Genomic DNA, 17,283 nt, shown 5'->3' with positions numbered 1-17,283 from the left:
TAATACATGCAAGACTGAAGTAAACTCAGAAAACTATGAAACTCCAGAACTTGAATGAGTAAACACAGAGTCAAGCCACACACAATCTCACACACACAGCCAAGCCACACACACAATCAAGCCACACACATAATCAAGCCACACTCACATAGTCAAGCCACACACATATTGACCATCAAGTCACATGCACACATAGAATGGAGCGTTTGCACACAAGAAATAGGCATAGATAGGGGCACAAAGAGGAAGCTAATACATGCAAGACTGAAGTAAACTCAGAAAACTATGAAACTCCAGAACTTGAATGAGTAAACTGATTTCTCTAGAGGGGTGAGGGTGATTCATATCTTCGTTCCTGAAAGGGAATAATAATATGTTCCACTGAGACTACACCAGCAAGTCAACAAAGAACCATACAAGACAGAACATTAAAAGGGAGTAAATTGCAGAAGAGAGAAACAAATCTACAACTGAATGGAGTAATCCTTACTCATCCCCAATTTGGCGCTGCTCAATTTGAGAGATACCAGAGTATCGAAGTGCAGCTTCCAAGAATTTACGCTTTAGATCTAAAATTTTCGCATAGCGGACCTACAATAGATATAAGAAGGGAACTAAATTTTTATCCTTAGTTGTAGACAGATAGATCATTAAACTGTTTCTGAACCAACAAACCTTGTATTGTAAGTTCAGAACTTCCTGGTTGTTGTTTGTGACCAAAAACGAGGCTTTGTTGATAAAAGCTTCAGCATTCACTGCATCATCATCACACAAAATGAAGAACTACATTAGTCTAGCTGACAATGCAATGACGACAAAGGTTAAAAACAGGACTAACCTCCAAATAGAGTCATGCAATCTGGACACACTTGGATAATTTGTTTGTGTCATCAAGCATCCTGGTTTTTAAGAAGATGGTCAGATTTCCCAGACTTAGAAAATCCAATGACATGTAAAGAGAGACAAAAGCTTGTTTCAACCTGATTCCTGAGTCCAACTCAATGCCACTAAGCATTTGTGTTGCTCTCAACCATTGTTGTTCAGATCCATAAAGTCCTGAAAGCTTCTCTCTAATCACTACAACCTGCATATAGATAACCAGCACGGTTATAGATCAAGAATGTTGTAACACTTATTTACATAATAACAACAAGACAAAGTCAAGAAACAGATATTATGTCAGTTATTTGTGGTAGTGAAACAAATCTAGAGATAAACATTCTCTATGATATTTACATGAAGACACTGGAATAGCAATAAATTCACTGGATGATTTCTTTCACAAGATGACAAGCATGATGCAGGCATTCTTTGTACATGTTTCTGCAAAGGTATAAATTAACCAGCTTCGATCTACATAATCTTTCAATAAAAATTAATGGCTAAGACCTTATTCTATCTTTGTTTACTTTGATGGTGGCTAATACCTAGAAATATGAATAGCTAAGACCTTTTCACATGATTGCGATAAGTAGAAATCATACTACTCATTAATGGCTAATTTCAGTGACTGTTCAGTAGCTTAACAAAGTTTAAACCCATGAGACATTATAAATTGCAACTTCAACAAGAACTCCCAAACATTAACTTTAAATAAGACCTAGATATTTAGATTTCTGAAATACGGTGCATAAGAGGGACATGATGCATGAAGCTATACATAGATATTTAGGTTTCTACAATGCAACCCATGTGAGCATGAAATGAGTGGCAACCGTAATTCCCGATATTGCATTATTTTCTCTACTCACAAACAAGATCATGAGGTATTATAAAACTATAGTCCTTGAACAATAATTAGTGCTTGATAATTGAATAGATATAACTCTGTCTGTGATAAGCTACCTTTCCACTCTTCAGTGTCTTCCATACATAATCTTTAAGTTGGTCAGTTGTAATGTTACTCCCATTCTCTTCCATTACAGATTTGATCCATAGAAACACTTCCTACAGTATATGGTGACCATTCTCAGTTTATGCGCATCAGAATGGTAAATACACCATTTTAAAATAACAGGGTTTATGTTTTTCTTCTTCTTCTTAACAACATGTGCAAAAGCAAGTGGGTAAATAGCACAGCCACAAGTTCTGCAATTTGTTCATTTATTACGAACAATTTGTTCCCGGAGATCCATTTGGCAAGCACAAGCTGAGCATGATGTGGCAGAGAACATCAATTACACATAAAATCAAGTGTACCTGATTTGGCCCAGCCAGAACGTTCAGTGTCCTTAGCAACACAATAAAGAGCAAATGTGACATGTCCAGATCCACAAGTTTGTACCTTAACTACTTAGAAAAGCATTAGGATATGATATCCACATAACACAAATATCACAAAAAAGTTCACATAAAAAGAATAGTCAGTTGTCTGCATTAAACCAGTACTGGTGTGTTACCTATGATCAGGAAATACCAATACCAAGTTAACATAAATGATTATATTCGTCAGGGCATCAATCACTCCTGTCATATAAACATGTACCATCTCAAGGAAAAAATTTAAGAGATGTGGTTAATAACTTGGATAAAACACACCATATCTAGTATACTAGCACAGAACTGATATCAATATTTCTACGTTCCACATCTATAAAACACACCATAGCACAGCCTACACGGTTTGCACCTCTGAACACATCCCCGTATATGGAAAAACAGACATTGGGAACATAAGCAAAGCATTACAAAAAGAACCCAATTCGAAAGAACATAAGCAACCATCAGAAGAACCATAACGAATCACCCCATCTCTGCGTATAAGATGGGGTTTTTCAAGAACATAAGAACAACCGTAACGACCAGTGAGCCAAACCAGAGTATCACACGGGCGCATGCGTTTGAGGTCTGGAAATCGCCGACGAACAACGCAGCGACGGAAACAATCTAAAACTAACCTTGCTTTGGCCTCTCCCTACCTCTGTAATCCTTCAAACCAGAACGGCGAACACGAAACGTAGGAACACGAAACGTAATCATTCATCGCTCCGCCGCAAACACGAAACGCAGGAACACAAAACGTAACCGTTCATCGCTCCGCCGCAAACACGAAACACAGGATCGTGAGTGTCTCTCAGATAACAAAAGCGCACGCAGAAGTTCAATGATCTAACAAACTCAGAATCAATTAATTACTCAATGATCCAACAAACATTACAACAGAATTTTACGCAATGGGATGTTAGAAGCTCAATGATCGCACTATAAATTAATTGTCACAAAGTCTAGGCAAATGAAGAAAAGCATTATTCCAGTACCTGGACATGAGTAATACGAAAAAGAAGAATATACTATCAACATAAGACATAACAAAACACGCATATCACTAAAAATTTAAGAAAAAAGAAGTTAGCTGTCTACACTAAACAAATACTAGGTCATTAATCACAATACCGAGTTGATGCCACAAGATTTAACAGGACAAACAATAATTTTTCAGGCACACTAACTGGGGATTAACAAATGTCACAACATAAGTTGTGCTAGTCAACTGGATATAAGAAAACAAGAAAACAAGCAACACATGTCCACGTTAGAGGTTCGTTGAAATTGTTGTCCGAAGGAAAGGGACATGACAGAAGTTAGTAGCATTGATAAAAGAACATGTGGTGAACGTGCTTCCATCCCATGGATAAATAAATTTTGGAGTTATGCTCACAACAGAAATATATGCCCAGGTGTGCAATGAAAAAGTTCTGGAGTTATGCTATGCAATCTAGAAGGAAGTCTAAGGAGAACTAACTAGCAGCACCTCATCTAGTACTCCTATGATGAGCAGTTACATGGAAATAGCAACATCAGAAAGAAAAGAAGGAACCTTGTCCAACAGGTGTTCAATTAGTCAAGCAGGCCACATGGTTTGCACTCTTGTAATTTGTAAAAGTTTTCAACTCGGAACACATAAGCAAAGCATGGTAAAAAGAAACAAATTGGAAATAACATAAACAGTATACACCGTCAGAACAAGCATAAACAGTATACACCATCAGAACAAGCGTCTCTGCACCTAGGATGACTGCACACATGCCTAGTCGGGTTACAGCAAGCAATCAAGAATTAACGGACCCTGGAACTCAAGAACTGACAGAGGGCCAACAAGAACTGACAGAGGGCCAACAAGAACTGACAGAGGGCCACAAGAGAGCATGCGTTTGAGTTCTGAAAATCACCAAGAGCAACGCAGGTGACGGAACCAATCTCAACTAGCACGATAAACTAATCCAATTTCGAAACCAGGCCCGTTCGTTCCTGCAACTGACGCGAACACGAAAGCGCACGCAGAAAGAATTGCTAGTTCGCAAACGAGATGGAGAACCCCGGCGAGAGGAGACGACCAAAGAACATGCGAGCGAGCGAGCGCACGCATCGGGACAACGGCGAGGACGAGCAAAATTGAATCGGATGCGACTCTACACGGACGACGGCGAGGACGAGCGAAATCGAATCGGACGCGACTCTGCACAGACGACGGCGAGGGACGAGCGAAATCAAACCAGGCGCGGCCCCAAACAGGCGACCGCGAGGACGAGAAAAACCAAACCACGCGCGACCTGTGAACCAAAGAACCGAGCACGAGCAAAATCAAATCGGGCGCTCGCTCTAAGCCTAAGCGGACGGACGACGAACCGAGGAGGAGTGAACCCAAACCAGACGCGAGGAGGTGACCTGGGGCCCCGGACGAAGAGAGGAGGAGCCACGGCCAGAGCGCGGGGAGGAAGGAAAGGGCGCCGCCAGGGAAGAGGCGGTGTCGCCGGTCGGGTCCTCGCCGGAGACGGCTTCGACGGGCGGCGGGAAGCAAAGGGGAGTGTGGAGCTGGTGGTGGTGGGCGGGGGTTGGGGTTGGATCCGGACCGGGTGCCGGGTGGGCAGGACAGGAGAGGTCGGTCGGTCGGCAACGCGGGGCGTCGATATTTTATTACCGTTGGGAGCCTCGGACTAGGATTGGCATTTGGGTGCTCGAGGGCGCTAATTTTTTTTAAAATAATACACTTCTTTTATGAATTTTCAGAAATATTACATTGGATATAAAAATAAATAAATAATACACCTAGTCAGCCCACAGCAGGCCAACTGGGCCTAATCAGCCAACAGCAGGCCGATTAGTAGCATTTCGGTCTAGGGGTAGCCGACAGGCCTCTACACCTTAGGCAGGGGGTCCAGTCGGCTTAATGGGAAGCTGATTGGGACTAATCGCGAAATCACTAATTAAGGAGTATTTCTTGCGGAGATCACTCCAACCTCCCCAGATTGCGACAAGTGGCGCGCTGCATGTGCGCCACTTGTCGCAACCTGGGAGTTTTCCCTTTTTTCGTAGATCCATTTATTCAAAATGTTTTATCTCTTAAACGTGCGCCCAAATCTCGAACCGCTTTCGCCATTGGATTCCTCGCGTCGAAATCTTCAAAACTAGATCCCATGTTGATAGGTTTTGACAAACTTTTTTTTCACGAAAAAACCGACGAAAAAACTGAACCGGGAACACGGGTTTATTTCCCTTTCCGGAAGAGGCACGCCCGTGCCTCTGACGAAATCACAACCATGCCTCTCGCGAAAACAAAACTGTGCCTCTCACAAAAGAAAAAAACAACAGAAAAAGCATTTTTTTTCCTTTTCCGAAAGAGGCACGCCCGTGCCTTTCGCGAAAGCACAACCGTGCCTCTGGCGGAAGCAAAACCGTGCCTCTCGCGAAAGAAAAAAAATAGAAAACGCGTTTTTTTCCTTTTCGAAAGAGGCACGCCCGTGCCTCTCGCGAAAGCACAACCGTGCCTCTGGCGGAAGCAAAATCGTGCCTCTCGCGAAAGAAAAAAAAAACAAAAATGCGTTTTTCCCTTTCCGGAAGAGGCACGCCCGTGCCTCTCGCGAAAGCACAACCGTGCCTCTGGCGGAAGAAAAACCGTGCCTCTGGCGAAAGAAAAAAAATAGAAAACGCGTTTTTCCCTTTCCGAAAGAGGCACGCCAGTGCCTCTCGCGAAAGCACAACCGTGCCTCTGGCGGAAGCAAAACCGTGCCTCTCGCGAAAGAAAAGAAAAACAAAAAACACATTTTTTTTTCGTTTCCAAGAGGCACGGCCGTGCCTCTCGCGAAAGCACAACCGTGCCTCTCGCGAAAACAAAATCATGACTCTCGCAAAAAAAATGTGTTTTTTTGCACAAAAAAAAAATTTTTTGAAATTTTTTTTGGTCGAAAAGCTAGGGAAGACCGGTAAAAAAACCGGAAAAAAAACTTTTAAAAAGCCGAAAACGTGTGCGTAAAAATAAAAAAACAAAATCCGGAGGGAGCGTCCAGAGCGCGACACGTGGCGAATGGCTGTGAGCGCGCCAAGTGGCACTGATCGTTGCGAGGCTCCCGAAGGAGCGCTCGTTAATTAGTTGCTCCCGACTAATCGGCCTTCCGTAAGCCGATAGGTGCATGGCCAATGCAATCTTACGTGGGTTCGAGTCCTGCGCTGGTTAGCATGGCTTGTGAGGCTAGCTAGCTGGCAATACCGTATGGTGCATGTGGCGACGGGGTAGAGTGCCTGAGCGCGGCTACCCGTGTGTGGCCTGATGTCGTTGTTGACTAGGCCCGATCGCTCCTCGCGACTACTTTTCGCCGGTCGATCGAATGCGTACGTAGCGTACACAGGTACACTGGCTAAGTACTACGACCTGCGGATTGCTTTCCGGCAAGACGTCCAAATACACAAGTCACGCTTGATCGAATCTTCTAGGAGACAACACACACGTAAGTAACAAGCTAGCTACCGAAGCCTGCTGTATCGATCTTGACGCTAGCTAGTTGATTCATCGGTATTGCCAGCTAATGGTGTCACATCTAAACCGGCTAGCTCTAAACCGTATGTATTATGGAATCGGTATTACCAGCTAGCTTACCATAAACCGACTGGACCCCTGCCTACGGTTGAGATACTAATCGGCCTGCTGTTGGCTGATTAGGCGCAGTCGGCCTGTTATGGGCTGACTAGGCCCAGTCGGCCAGCAGAGGGCCGATGATGTATTATTTTTGAAAAATTTGTATCCAGCATAATATACATGATCATGAACTTAATACTTTAGATGCATGCTGGATAGCGGTCGATGTGTGGAGTAATAGTAGTAGATGCAGGCAGGAGTCGGTCTACTTGTCACGGACGTGATGCCTATATACATGATCATGCCTAGATAATCTCATAATTATTCACTTTTCTATCAATTGCTCGACAGTAATTTGTTCACCCACCGTAATAATTATGCTATCTTGAGAGAAGCCACAAGTGAAACCTATGACCCCTGGGTCTATCTCTTATCATATAAGCTTTCAATCTACTTTTATTTGCATCTTTATTTTTCCAATCTATATCATAAAATACTAAAATTATATTTATCTTATCATATTATCTCTATCAGATCTCACTTTCGCAAGTGGCCTTGAAGGGATTGACAACCCCTTTATTGTGTTGGTTGCGAGTTCTTGTTTTGTTTGTGTAGGTGCATGGGGCTTGTGAGGAGCCTCCTACTGAATTGATACCTTGGTTCTCAAAAACTGAAGGAAATACTTACGCTACTATGCTGCATCACCCTTTTCTCTTCAAGGAAAACCAACGCAAGCTCAAGACGTAGCAAGAAGGATTTCTGGCGCCGTTGCCGGGAAGGTCTTCGCTCAAGTCAAGACATACCAAGTACCCATCACAAAATCATCTTCCTCGCATTTACATTATTTGTCATTTGCCTCTCGTTTTCCTCTCCCCCACTTCACCCTTGCCGTTTTATTCGCCCTCTCTTTCCCAATCTCCCCTTCTTTTCGCTTGCCTTTTTGTTTGCTTGTGTGTTGGATTGCTTGTCGCAATGGCGCAAGACAATACCAAATTGTGTGATTTCTCCAATTACTCCTCTTAATGATGTTGAGTCTTGTGAAATCAATGCTGCTTTGCTAAATCTTGTTATGAAAATTAATTTTCCGGTCTTCCTAGTGAAGATGCCGCTACCCATCTAAACAACTTTGTTGATTCGTGTGAGATGCAAAAGAAGAAAGATACGGATAATGATATTGTTAAATTGAAGTTATTTCCGTTTTCACTTAGAGATCGTGCTAAAATTTGGTTTTTGTCTTTGCCTAAAAATAGTATTGATTCGTGGAATAAGTGCAAAGATGTCTTTATCTTTAAGTATTTTCCACCCGCTAAGATCATCTCTCTTAGGAACGATATTATGAATTTTAAACAACTTGATCATGAGCATGTTGCCCAATCTTGGGAAAGAATGAAATTGATGATTCGCAATTGCCCTACTCATGGTTTGAATTTATGGATGATCATACAAAAAATTTATGCCAGATTGAATTTTGCTTCTAGAAATTTTTTCGATTCGGCCGCGGGAGGCACGTTTATAGAAATCACCTTAGGAGAAGCTACTAAACTCCCTGATAATATTATGGCTAATTATTCTCAATGGCACACCGAAAGATCTACTAGTAAAAAAGTGCATGCTATAGAAGAAATTAATGTTTTGAGTGGAAAGATGGATGAACTTATGAAATTATTTGCTACTAAGAGTGATCCTATTGATCCCAATGATATGCCTTTGTCTACTTTGATTGAGAATAATAATGAATCTATGGATGTGAATTTTGTTGGTACGAATAATTTTGGTAACAATGCTTATAGAGGAAACTTTAATTATAGACCGTTCCCTAGTAATTCCTCTAATAATTATGGAAATTTCTACAATAATTCTTATGGTAATTTTAATAAGATGCCCTCTGATTTTGAAAATAGTGTGAAAGAATTTATGGTCTCTCAAAAGAATTTTAATGCCTTGCTTGAAGAAAAAATGCTTAAAGTTGATGATTTGGCTAGGAACGTTCATAGACTTTCGCTTGATGATGATTCTTTGAAACTTAGATCTACTCCTCTTGAGCATGATATCAGTGAGTCTCTCAAAGCTATGAGAATTTCCATTGATGAGTGCAAAGAAATAACTACTAGATTGCGTCCTAAGAAAGATTGCTTTGTTAAAGCGTGTTCTTCTAGTTTCCATGAAAATAATGATGAAGGTCTAAAAGTTGTAGATGTGTCACCTATTAAATCTTTGTTTTGCAATATGAATCTTAATAACGATGGGACTGGAGATGAGTCAACTTTAGTTAAAAGGCGTCCCAATGATTCAGATTTAGATCTTAATGCTAAATTTGGTAAAAGTAGGATTGGAGAGGTCAAGACTTTAAATAGCATTGAACCCACTATCTTGGATTTCAAGGAATTTAATTATGATAATTGTTCTTTAGTAGATTGTATTTCCTTGTTGCAATCCGTGTTGAATTCTCCTCATGTTTATAGTCAAAATAAAGCCTTTACCAAACATATTGTTGATGCTTTGATACAATCTTATGATGAAAAACTTAATTTGGAAGTTTCTATACCTAGAAAACTTAATGATGAGTGGGAACCTACTATAAAGATTAAAATTAAAGATTATGAGTGTTTTGCTTTGTGTGATTTGGGTGCTAGTGTTTCCACAATTCTGAAAACTTTATGTGATATTCTAGGTTTCCATGAACTTGATGATTGCTCTTTAAATTTGCACCTTGCGGATTCCACCATTAAAAAGTCTATGGGAAGGATCAATTATGTTCTTATTATTGCAAATAGGAACTATGTGCCCGTAGATTTTATCGTTCTTGACATTGATTGCAATTTTTCATGTCCTATTATTCTTGGTAGACCTTTCCTTAGAACGATTGTTGCGATTATTGATATGAAGGAAGGGAATATTAGATTCCAATTTCCATTAAGGAAAGGCATGGAGCACTTTACAAGAAAGAAAGTCAAATTACCTTATGAATCTATTATACGAGCTACTTATCAATCAAATGCCAAAGATGGCAATATTTAGATCTATCCTCGCGTTTATGCCTAGCTTGGGGCGTTAAACAATAGCGCTAGTTGGGAGGCAACCCAATTTTATTTTAGTTTCTTTGTTTTTGCTCCTATTTGGTAATAAATATTCAATCTACTCTCTGGTTAGATGAGTTTTCTTGTTTTAATTAGTGTTTATGCCAAGTAGAACCTATAGGATAACCTATGGTAAGAGTTAATTTGATTCTGCTGAAAAATAAAAACTTTGCGCTCACGAGAAAAAATTCAATAAATCATAGAAACGTGATTTTGCGTTGATTCTTTTTGTTGTAGATCAATAGACAAATTTCCTAGGACGTTATATTTTGGTAGGATTTTTGGATTTCCAGAAGTATTTGAAAGTTACAGATTTCTTCCGACTGTTCTGTTTTTGACAAATTCTGTTTTTCGTGTGTTGTTTGCTTATTTTGATGCATCTATGGCTAGTATGTAGGGGTATGAACCATAGAGAAGTTGGAATACAGAAGTTTTAACACCAATATAAATAAAGAATGAGTTCATTACAGTACCTTATGTGGTGGTTTTTCTTTCTTGCACTAACGGAGCTTATGAGATTTCCTGTTGAGTTTTGTGTTGTGAAGTTTTCAAGTTTTGGGTAAAGATTTGATGGATTATGGAATAAAGGGTGGCAAAAGCCTAAGCGGGGATGCTCATGGCACCCCAAGGCAATATCCAAGGACAACCAAAAACCTAAGCTTGGGGATGCCCCGGAAGGCATCCCCTCTTTCGTCTTCGTCTATCTGTAACTTTACTTGGAGCTATATTTTTATTCGCCACATCATATGTGTTTTGCTTGGAGCGTCGTGTATGATATTAGTCTTTGCTTTTTAGTTTACCACAATCATCCTTACTGTACACACCTATTGGGAGAGAAATACTTGATTTGAAATTTGTTAGAATACTCTATGTGCTTCACTTATATCTTTTGAGCTAGATAATTTTTGCTCTAGTACTTCACTTATATCTTTTAGAGCACGGTGGTGGCTTAATTTTGTAGAAATTGTTAGTCTCTCATGCTTCACCTATATTATTTTGAGAGTCTTTTGGAACAGCATGGTATTTGCTATGGTTATAAAATTGGTCCTAGAATGGTGGGCATCCAAGTTGGGTATAATAAAAACTATCATAGGAAGTGAATTGAATACTATGATCAACTTGATGCTGAATAATTGTTTTGAGATGTGAAGGTGGTAATATTAGAGTCATGATAGTTGATGTAACTGTGAATTTAAGAAATACTTGTGTTGAGGTTTGCAAGTCTCATAGCATGCACGTATGGTAACCGTTGTGTGACAAATTTGAAGCATGAGGTGTTATTTGATTGTCAACCTTATGAGTGGTAGTCGGGGACGAGTGATGGTCTTTTCCTACCAATCTATCCCCCTAGGAGCATGCGCGTAGTGCTTGGTTTTTGATGACTTGTAGATTTTTGCAATAAGTATGTGAGTACTTTATGACTAATGTTGAGTCCATGGATTATACGCACTCTTACCTTACCATCATTGCTAGCCTCTTCGGTACCGTGCATTGCCCTTTCTCACCTTGAGAGTTGGTGCAAACTTCACCGGTGCATCCAAACCCCGTGATACTATACGCTCTATCGCACATAAACCTCCTTATATCTTCCTCAAAACAGCCACCATACCTACCTATTATGGCATTTCCATAGCCATCCTGAGATATATTGTCATGCAACTTTCCACCGTTTCGTTCATCATGACACACATCATCATTGTCATATTGCCTTGCATGATCATGTAGTTGACATCATATTTGTGGCAAAGCCACCATGCATAATTTTTCGTACATGTCACTCTTGATTCATTGCCCATCCCGGTATACCACCGGAGGCATTCATATAGAGTCATACTTTGTTCTAGTATCGAGTTGTAATTCATGAGTTGTAAATAAATATAAGTGTGATGATGATCATTATTAGAGCATTGTCCCTCATAAAAAAGGCCAAAAAGAAAAAAAAGAAAGGCAAAAGAAAAAAAGGAAGGCCCAAAAAAAGAAAAAAGAAAGGGGACAATGTTACTATCTTTTTCCACACTTGTGCTTCAAAGTAGCACCATGTTCTTCATATAGAGAATCTCATTTGTTATCTCTTTCATATACTAGTGGGAATTTTTCATTATAGAACTTGGCTTCTATATTCCAACGATGGGCTTCCTCAAAATGCCCTAGGTCTTCATGAGCAAGCAAGTTGGATGCACACCCACTTAGTTTCTTTTGTTGAGCTTTCATACATTTATAGCTCTAGTGCATCCATTGCATGGCAATCCCTACTCCTCATGTTGACATCAATTGATGGGCATCTCCATGCCCATTGATTAGCCTTGTCAATATGAGACTTTCTCCCTTTTTGTCTTCTCCACATACCCTCATCATCATATTCTATTCCACCCATAGTGATATATCCATGGCTCACGCTCATGTATTGCGTGAAGGTTGAAAAAAGTTTGAGATTACTAAAGTATGAAACAATTGCTTGGATCATCGTCGGGGTTGTGCATGATGAGAGCATTCTTGTGTTACGAAAATGAAGCATGACCAAACTATATGATTTTGTAGGGATGAACTTTCCTTTGCCATGTTATTTTGAGAAGACATGATTGCTTAAGTTAGTATGCTTGAAATATTATTATCCTTTTGTCAATATGAACTTTTATTTTGAATCATTTGGATCTGAACATTCATGCCACAATAAAGAGAAATACATTGAAAAATGTGCTAGGTAGTATTCCACATCAAAAATTCTGTTTTTATCATTTACCTACTCGAGGACGAGCAGGAATTAAGCTTGGGGATGCTTGATACGTCTCCAACGTATCTATAATTTTTTATTGTTCCATGCTATTATATTACCCTTTTTGGATGTTTATGGGCTTTACTTTACACTTCTATATCATTTTTTAGACTAACCTACTAACCGGAGGCCCAGCCCGAATTGCTGTTTTTTTTTGCCTATTTCACTATTTCGAAGAAAAGGAATATCAAACCGAGTCCAAACGGAATGAAACCTTCGGGAGCGATCTTTTTGGAACAAACGTGATCCAGAGGACTTGGAGTGCAAGTCAAGAAACAAGCGAGGCGGAAACGAGGGTGCCTGGCGCGACCCCTATAGGTGGGTGCGCCCCCACCCTCGTGGGCCCCTCGAGCATCCACCGACATAATCCTTCCTCCTATATATACCCATGTACCCCAAAAACATCAGGAGAGCCACCGAAAAACTATTTCCACCATTGTAACCTTCTGTATTCACAAGATCCCATCTTGGAGCCGTTGCCGACGCTCCGCCGGAGGGGGAATCCACCACGGAGGGCCTCTACATCAACTCCAAGGCCTCTCCGATGAGTTGTGAGTAGATTACCACAGACCTTCGGGTCCATAGTTATTAGCTAGATGGCTTCTTCTCTATCTTTGATTCTCAATACAAAGTTCTCCTTCCTCTTCTTGGAGATCTATTCGATGTAACTCTTTTTGCGGTGTGTTTGTCGAGATCCGATGAATTGTGGGTTTATGATCAAGTTTATCTTTGAGAAATATTTGAATCTCCTATGAATTCTTTTATGTGTGATTAAGTTATCTGTGCAAGTCTCTTCGAATTATCGATTTGGTTTGGCCTACTAGATTGATCTTTCTTGCCATGGGAGAAGTGCTTAGCTTTGGGTTCAATCTTGCGGTGTCCTTCCCCATTGACAGCAGGGGCAGCAAGGCACGTATTGTATTGTTACCATCGAGGATAAAAAGATGGGGTTTATATCATATTGCATGAGTTTATACCTCTACATCATGTCATCTTTCTTAAAGCGTTACTCTGTCTTCATGAACTTAATACTCTAGATGCATGTTGGATAGCGGTCGATGTGTGAAGTAATAGTAGTAGATGCAGTCAGGAGTCGGTCTACTTGTCATGGACGTGATGCCTATATACATGATCATGCCTAGATAATCTCATAATTATTCGCTTTTCTATCAATTGCTCGACAGTAATTTGTTCATCCATCGTAATAATTATGCTATCTTGAGAGAAGCCACTAGTGAAACCTATGGCCCCCGGGTCTTTCTCTTATCATATAAGCTTTCAATCTACTTTTATTTGCATCTTTACTTTTCCAATCTATATCATAAAATACCAAAAATATATTTATCTTATCATATTATCTCTACCAGATCTCACTTTCGCAAGTGGCCTTTAAGGGATTGACAACTCCTTTATTGCGTTGGTTGCAAGTTCTTGTTTTGTTTGTGTAGGTGCGTGAGACTTGTGAGGAGCCTCCTACTAGATTGATACCTTGGTTCTCAAAAAATGATGGAAATACTTACGCTACTGTGCTGCATCACCCTTTCCTCTTCAAGGAAAACCAACGCAAGCTCAAGACGTAGCACTCCACCACTACTCTCCTTCTTGGGTTATGATCCCTTCTCTCGTAATTGGTTTCTCTTCCTCTAGTGTTCTTTCCAGTGGTCGAGGTAGGATTTTCTCAAGTCCTAGTCTTTGAGGGAGGGGGTATGGAAGGAAAATTAAAAAATTGCTAGTGCATATGTGTATATACAAGCAAACACATCATGTTGGGGAGGGCCCTATCCAATGATGGCCACCATGTCTCTGCCAATAGTTGTTTCTCCCTATCAATTCTCTATTCCTATTCTCTCTTGATCGTTCTCTCAATCCCTGGACTCCTTAGTCGCTCTGTATGCCAAGAAGAACCACACTTGGCGCATGTGTGTTGACTACCAACCCCTGAACAAGGCGTGCGCCAAGGATCCTTTCGCGCTGCTATGTATCGACCAAGTGATCGATTCCATGGCCAGTTGCGAGCGTTTGCATTTTCTGGATGCATATTTAGGCTATCATTAGATAAAAATGAAGTAGTCGGACGATATCAAGAATTCCTTTATCATCATCCTGCCCTATGGAACTTTCTGCTACATTTTCATGTTATTTGATCTGAAAACGCTGGTGTGACTTACTAGTGGTATATTTGGAAATCTTTACACTACCAGGTCAGCAGGAACGTCCACACTTATATCGACGACATCGTGGTAGGTCCAAGTGCAGGGATGATCTCTTGGCGGATTTGGCGGAGACCTTCGCAGACCTCAAGCGGATCAATTTGAAGCTTGACTCATAGAAATGTGTCATCAGACTACCTGCAAGGAAGCTCCTTGGTTTTGTCATTTATGGATGCGAGATCGAGGCCAACCCAGAGAAGATCGAAGCGATCCTGAAGATGGCCACACAAAAGAATCTGAAGGACGTGCAGTGATTCACCAGGTGCATTGCAACCCTCAGTCGGTTCATCTCCAAGCTTGGAGAGAAGGGTCTGCCACTCTACTAGCTCCTCAAGAAATTCGATTCTCTCAAGTGGACTGATTGGGCGTAATCGTCCTTCAATGACCTCAAGCGCTTGCTCTTCACGCCACCAATGCTCTCCGACCGGGCCGAGAGGGATCCCATGATCCTTTACATCGCCGTCCACCAACCGTGTGACCGAGTGTTGTCCTGGTGGTCATCGTCTACTACGAAAGTGAATTTCTCTCCGAGTCCAAGCTGACATATCCACATTACCAGAAACTTGTCTATGGCATGTTTATGTCATCAAAGAAGCTACTCCATTACTTACAAGCCCACTCGATCATTGTGGTCAGCAGTACCCCCTTGTCAGACATCATCGGCAATAGGGACACCACTTGTCGGGTGGCGAAGTGGGCCATCGAGCTAGTGGTGCACAATGTTGGAAATATGCCCTAGAGGCAATAATAAAAGGATTATTATTATATTTCCTTGTTCATGATAATTGTCTTTTACTCATGCTATAATTGTGTTATCCGGAAATCATAATACATGTGTGAATACATAGGCCACAACATGTCCCTAGTAAGCCTCTAGTAGACTAGCTCGTTGATCAACTGATAGTCATGGTTTCCTGACTATGGACATTGGATGTCATTGATAACGGGATCACATCATTAGGAGAATGATGTGATGGACAAGACCCAATCCTAAGCATAGCACAAGATCGTGTAGTTCGTTTGCTAGAGCTTTTCCAATGTCAAGTATCTTTTCCTTAGACCATGAGATCGTGTAACTCCCGGATACCGTAGGAGTGCTTTGGATGTACCAAACGTCACAACGTAACTGGGTGACTATAAAGGTATACTACGGGTATCTCTGAAAGTGTCTGTTGGGTTGACATGGATCGAGACTGGGATTTGTCACTCCGTATGACGGAGAGGTATCTCTGGGCCCACTCGGTAATGCATCATCATAATCAGCTCAAAGTGACCAAGTGTCTGGTCACAGGATCATGCATTACGGTATGAGTAAAGTGACTTGCCGGTAACGAGACTGAACGAGGTATTGGGATACCGCGATCGAATCTCGGGCAAGTAACATACCGATTGACAAAGGGAATTGTATACGGGGTTGCTTGAATCCTCGACATCGTGGTTCATCCGATGAGATCATCGAGGAGCATGTGGGAGCCAACATGGGTATCCAGATCCCGCTGATGGTTATTGACTGGAGAGCCGTCTCGGTCATGTCTACGTGTCTCCCGAACCCATAGGGTCTACACACTTAAGGTTCGATGACGCTAGGGTTGTAGAGATATTAGTATGCAGCAAACCGAAAGTTGTTCGGAGTCCCGGATGAGATCCGGGACGTCACGAGGAGTTTCGGAATGGTCCCGATGTAAAGAATTATATATGGGAAGTCGAGTTTCGGCCATCGGGAAAGTTTCGGGGGTCACCGGTATTGTACCGGGACCACCGAAAGGGTCCCGGGGGTCCACCGGGTGGGGCCACCTATCCCGGAGGGCCCCATGGGACAAAGTGGGAGGGGAACCAGCCCCTAGTGGGCTGGTGCGCCCCCCCCCCTGGGCCCTCCTGCGCCTAGGGTTGGGAACCCTAGGGGAGGGGGCGCCTCCACTTGCCTTGGGGGGCAAGGCACCCCGCTTGGCCGCCGCCCCCCTAGGAGATCCCATCTCCTAGGGCCCCCCCCCTGGGGACCCTATATATAGAGGGGCGAGGGAGGGCAGCCGCACCCTTGCACTTGGCGCCTCCCTTCCCCCTTGCTACACCTCTCCCTCCCGCAAACGCTTGGCGAAGCCCTGCCGGGATCCGTGCTGCATCCACCACCACGCCGTCGTGCTGCTGGATCTTCATCAACCTCTCCTTCCCCCTTGCTGGATCAAGAAGGAGGAGACGTCACGCTGACTGTACGTGTGTTGAACGCGGAGGTGCCGTCCGTTCGGCGCTAGGATCTCCGGTGATTTGGATCACGACGAGGACGACTCCCTCAACCCCGTTCTCTTGAACGCTTCCGCTCGATCTACAAGGGTATGTAGATGCACTCCTCTCTCTCTCGTTGCTAGATGAACTCAT

At 42.0% G+C, this 17,283-nt stretch overlaps 1 long non-coding RNA gene across 1 annotated transcript; it reads right to left on the bottom strand.

The window, feature by feature from the left end:
• Positions 1–151: 151 nt before the first annotated feature.
• Positions 152–1,957, bottom strand: LOC119293388. The gene is made up of 5 exons (XR_005143041.1): positions 1,846–1,957; positions 981–1,084; positions 839–899; positions 676–755; positions 152–591 (listed from the first exon to the last, which is right to left on the bottom strand). It is a non-coding gene; the product is annotated as an uncharacterized LOC119293388 (long non-coding RNA).
• Between the last annotated feature and the right edge of the window lie 15,326 nt (positions 1,958–17,283).

This window comes from Triticum dicoccoides, chromosome 4B (assembly GCF_002162155.2).
Source record: "Triticum dicoccoides isolate Atlit2015 ecotype Zavitan chromosome 4B, WEW_v2.0, whole genome shotgun sequence".
Lineage (NCBI taxonomy): Eukaryota > Viridiplantae > Streptophyta > Magnoliopsida > Poales > Poaceae > Triticum > Triticum dicoccoides.
The sequence above is the reverse complement of the archived record's forward strand: the minus strand, read 5'-3'. Positions and strand labels throughout refer to the sequence as shown.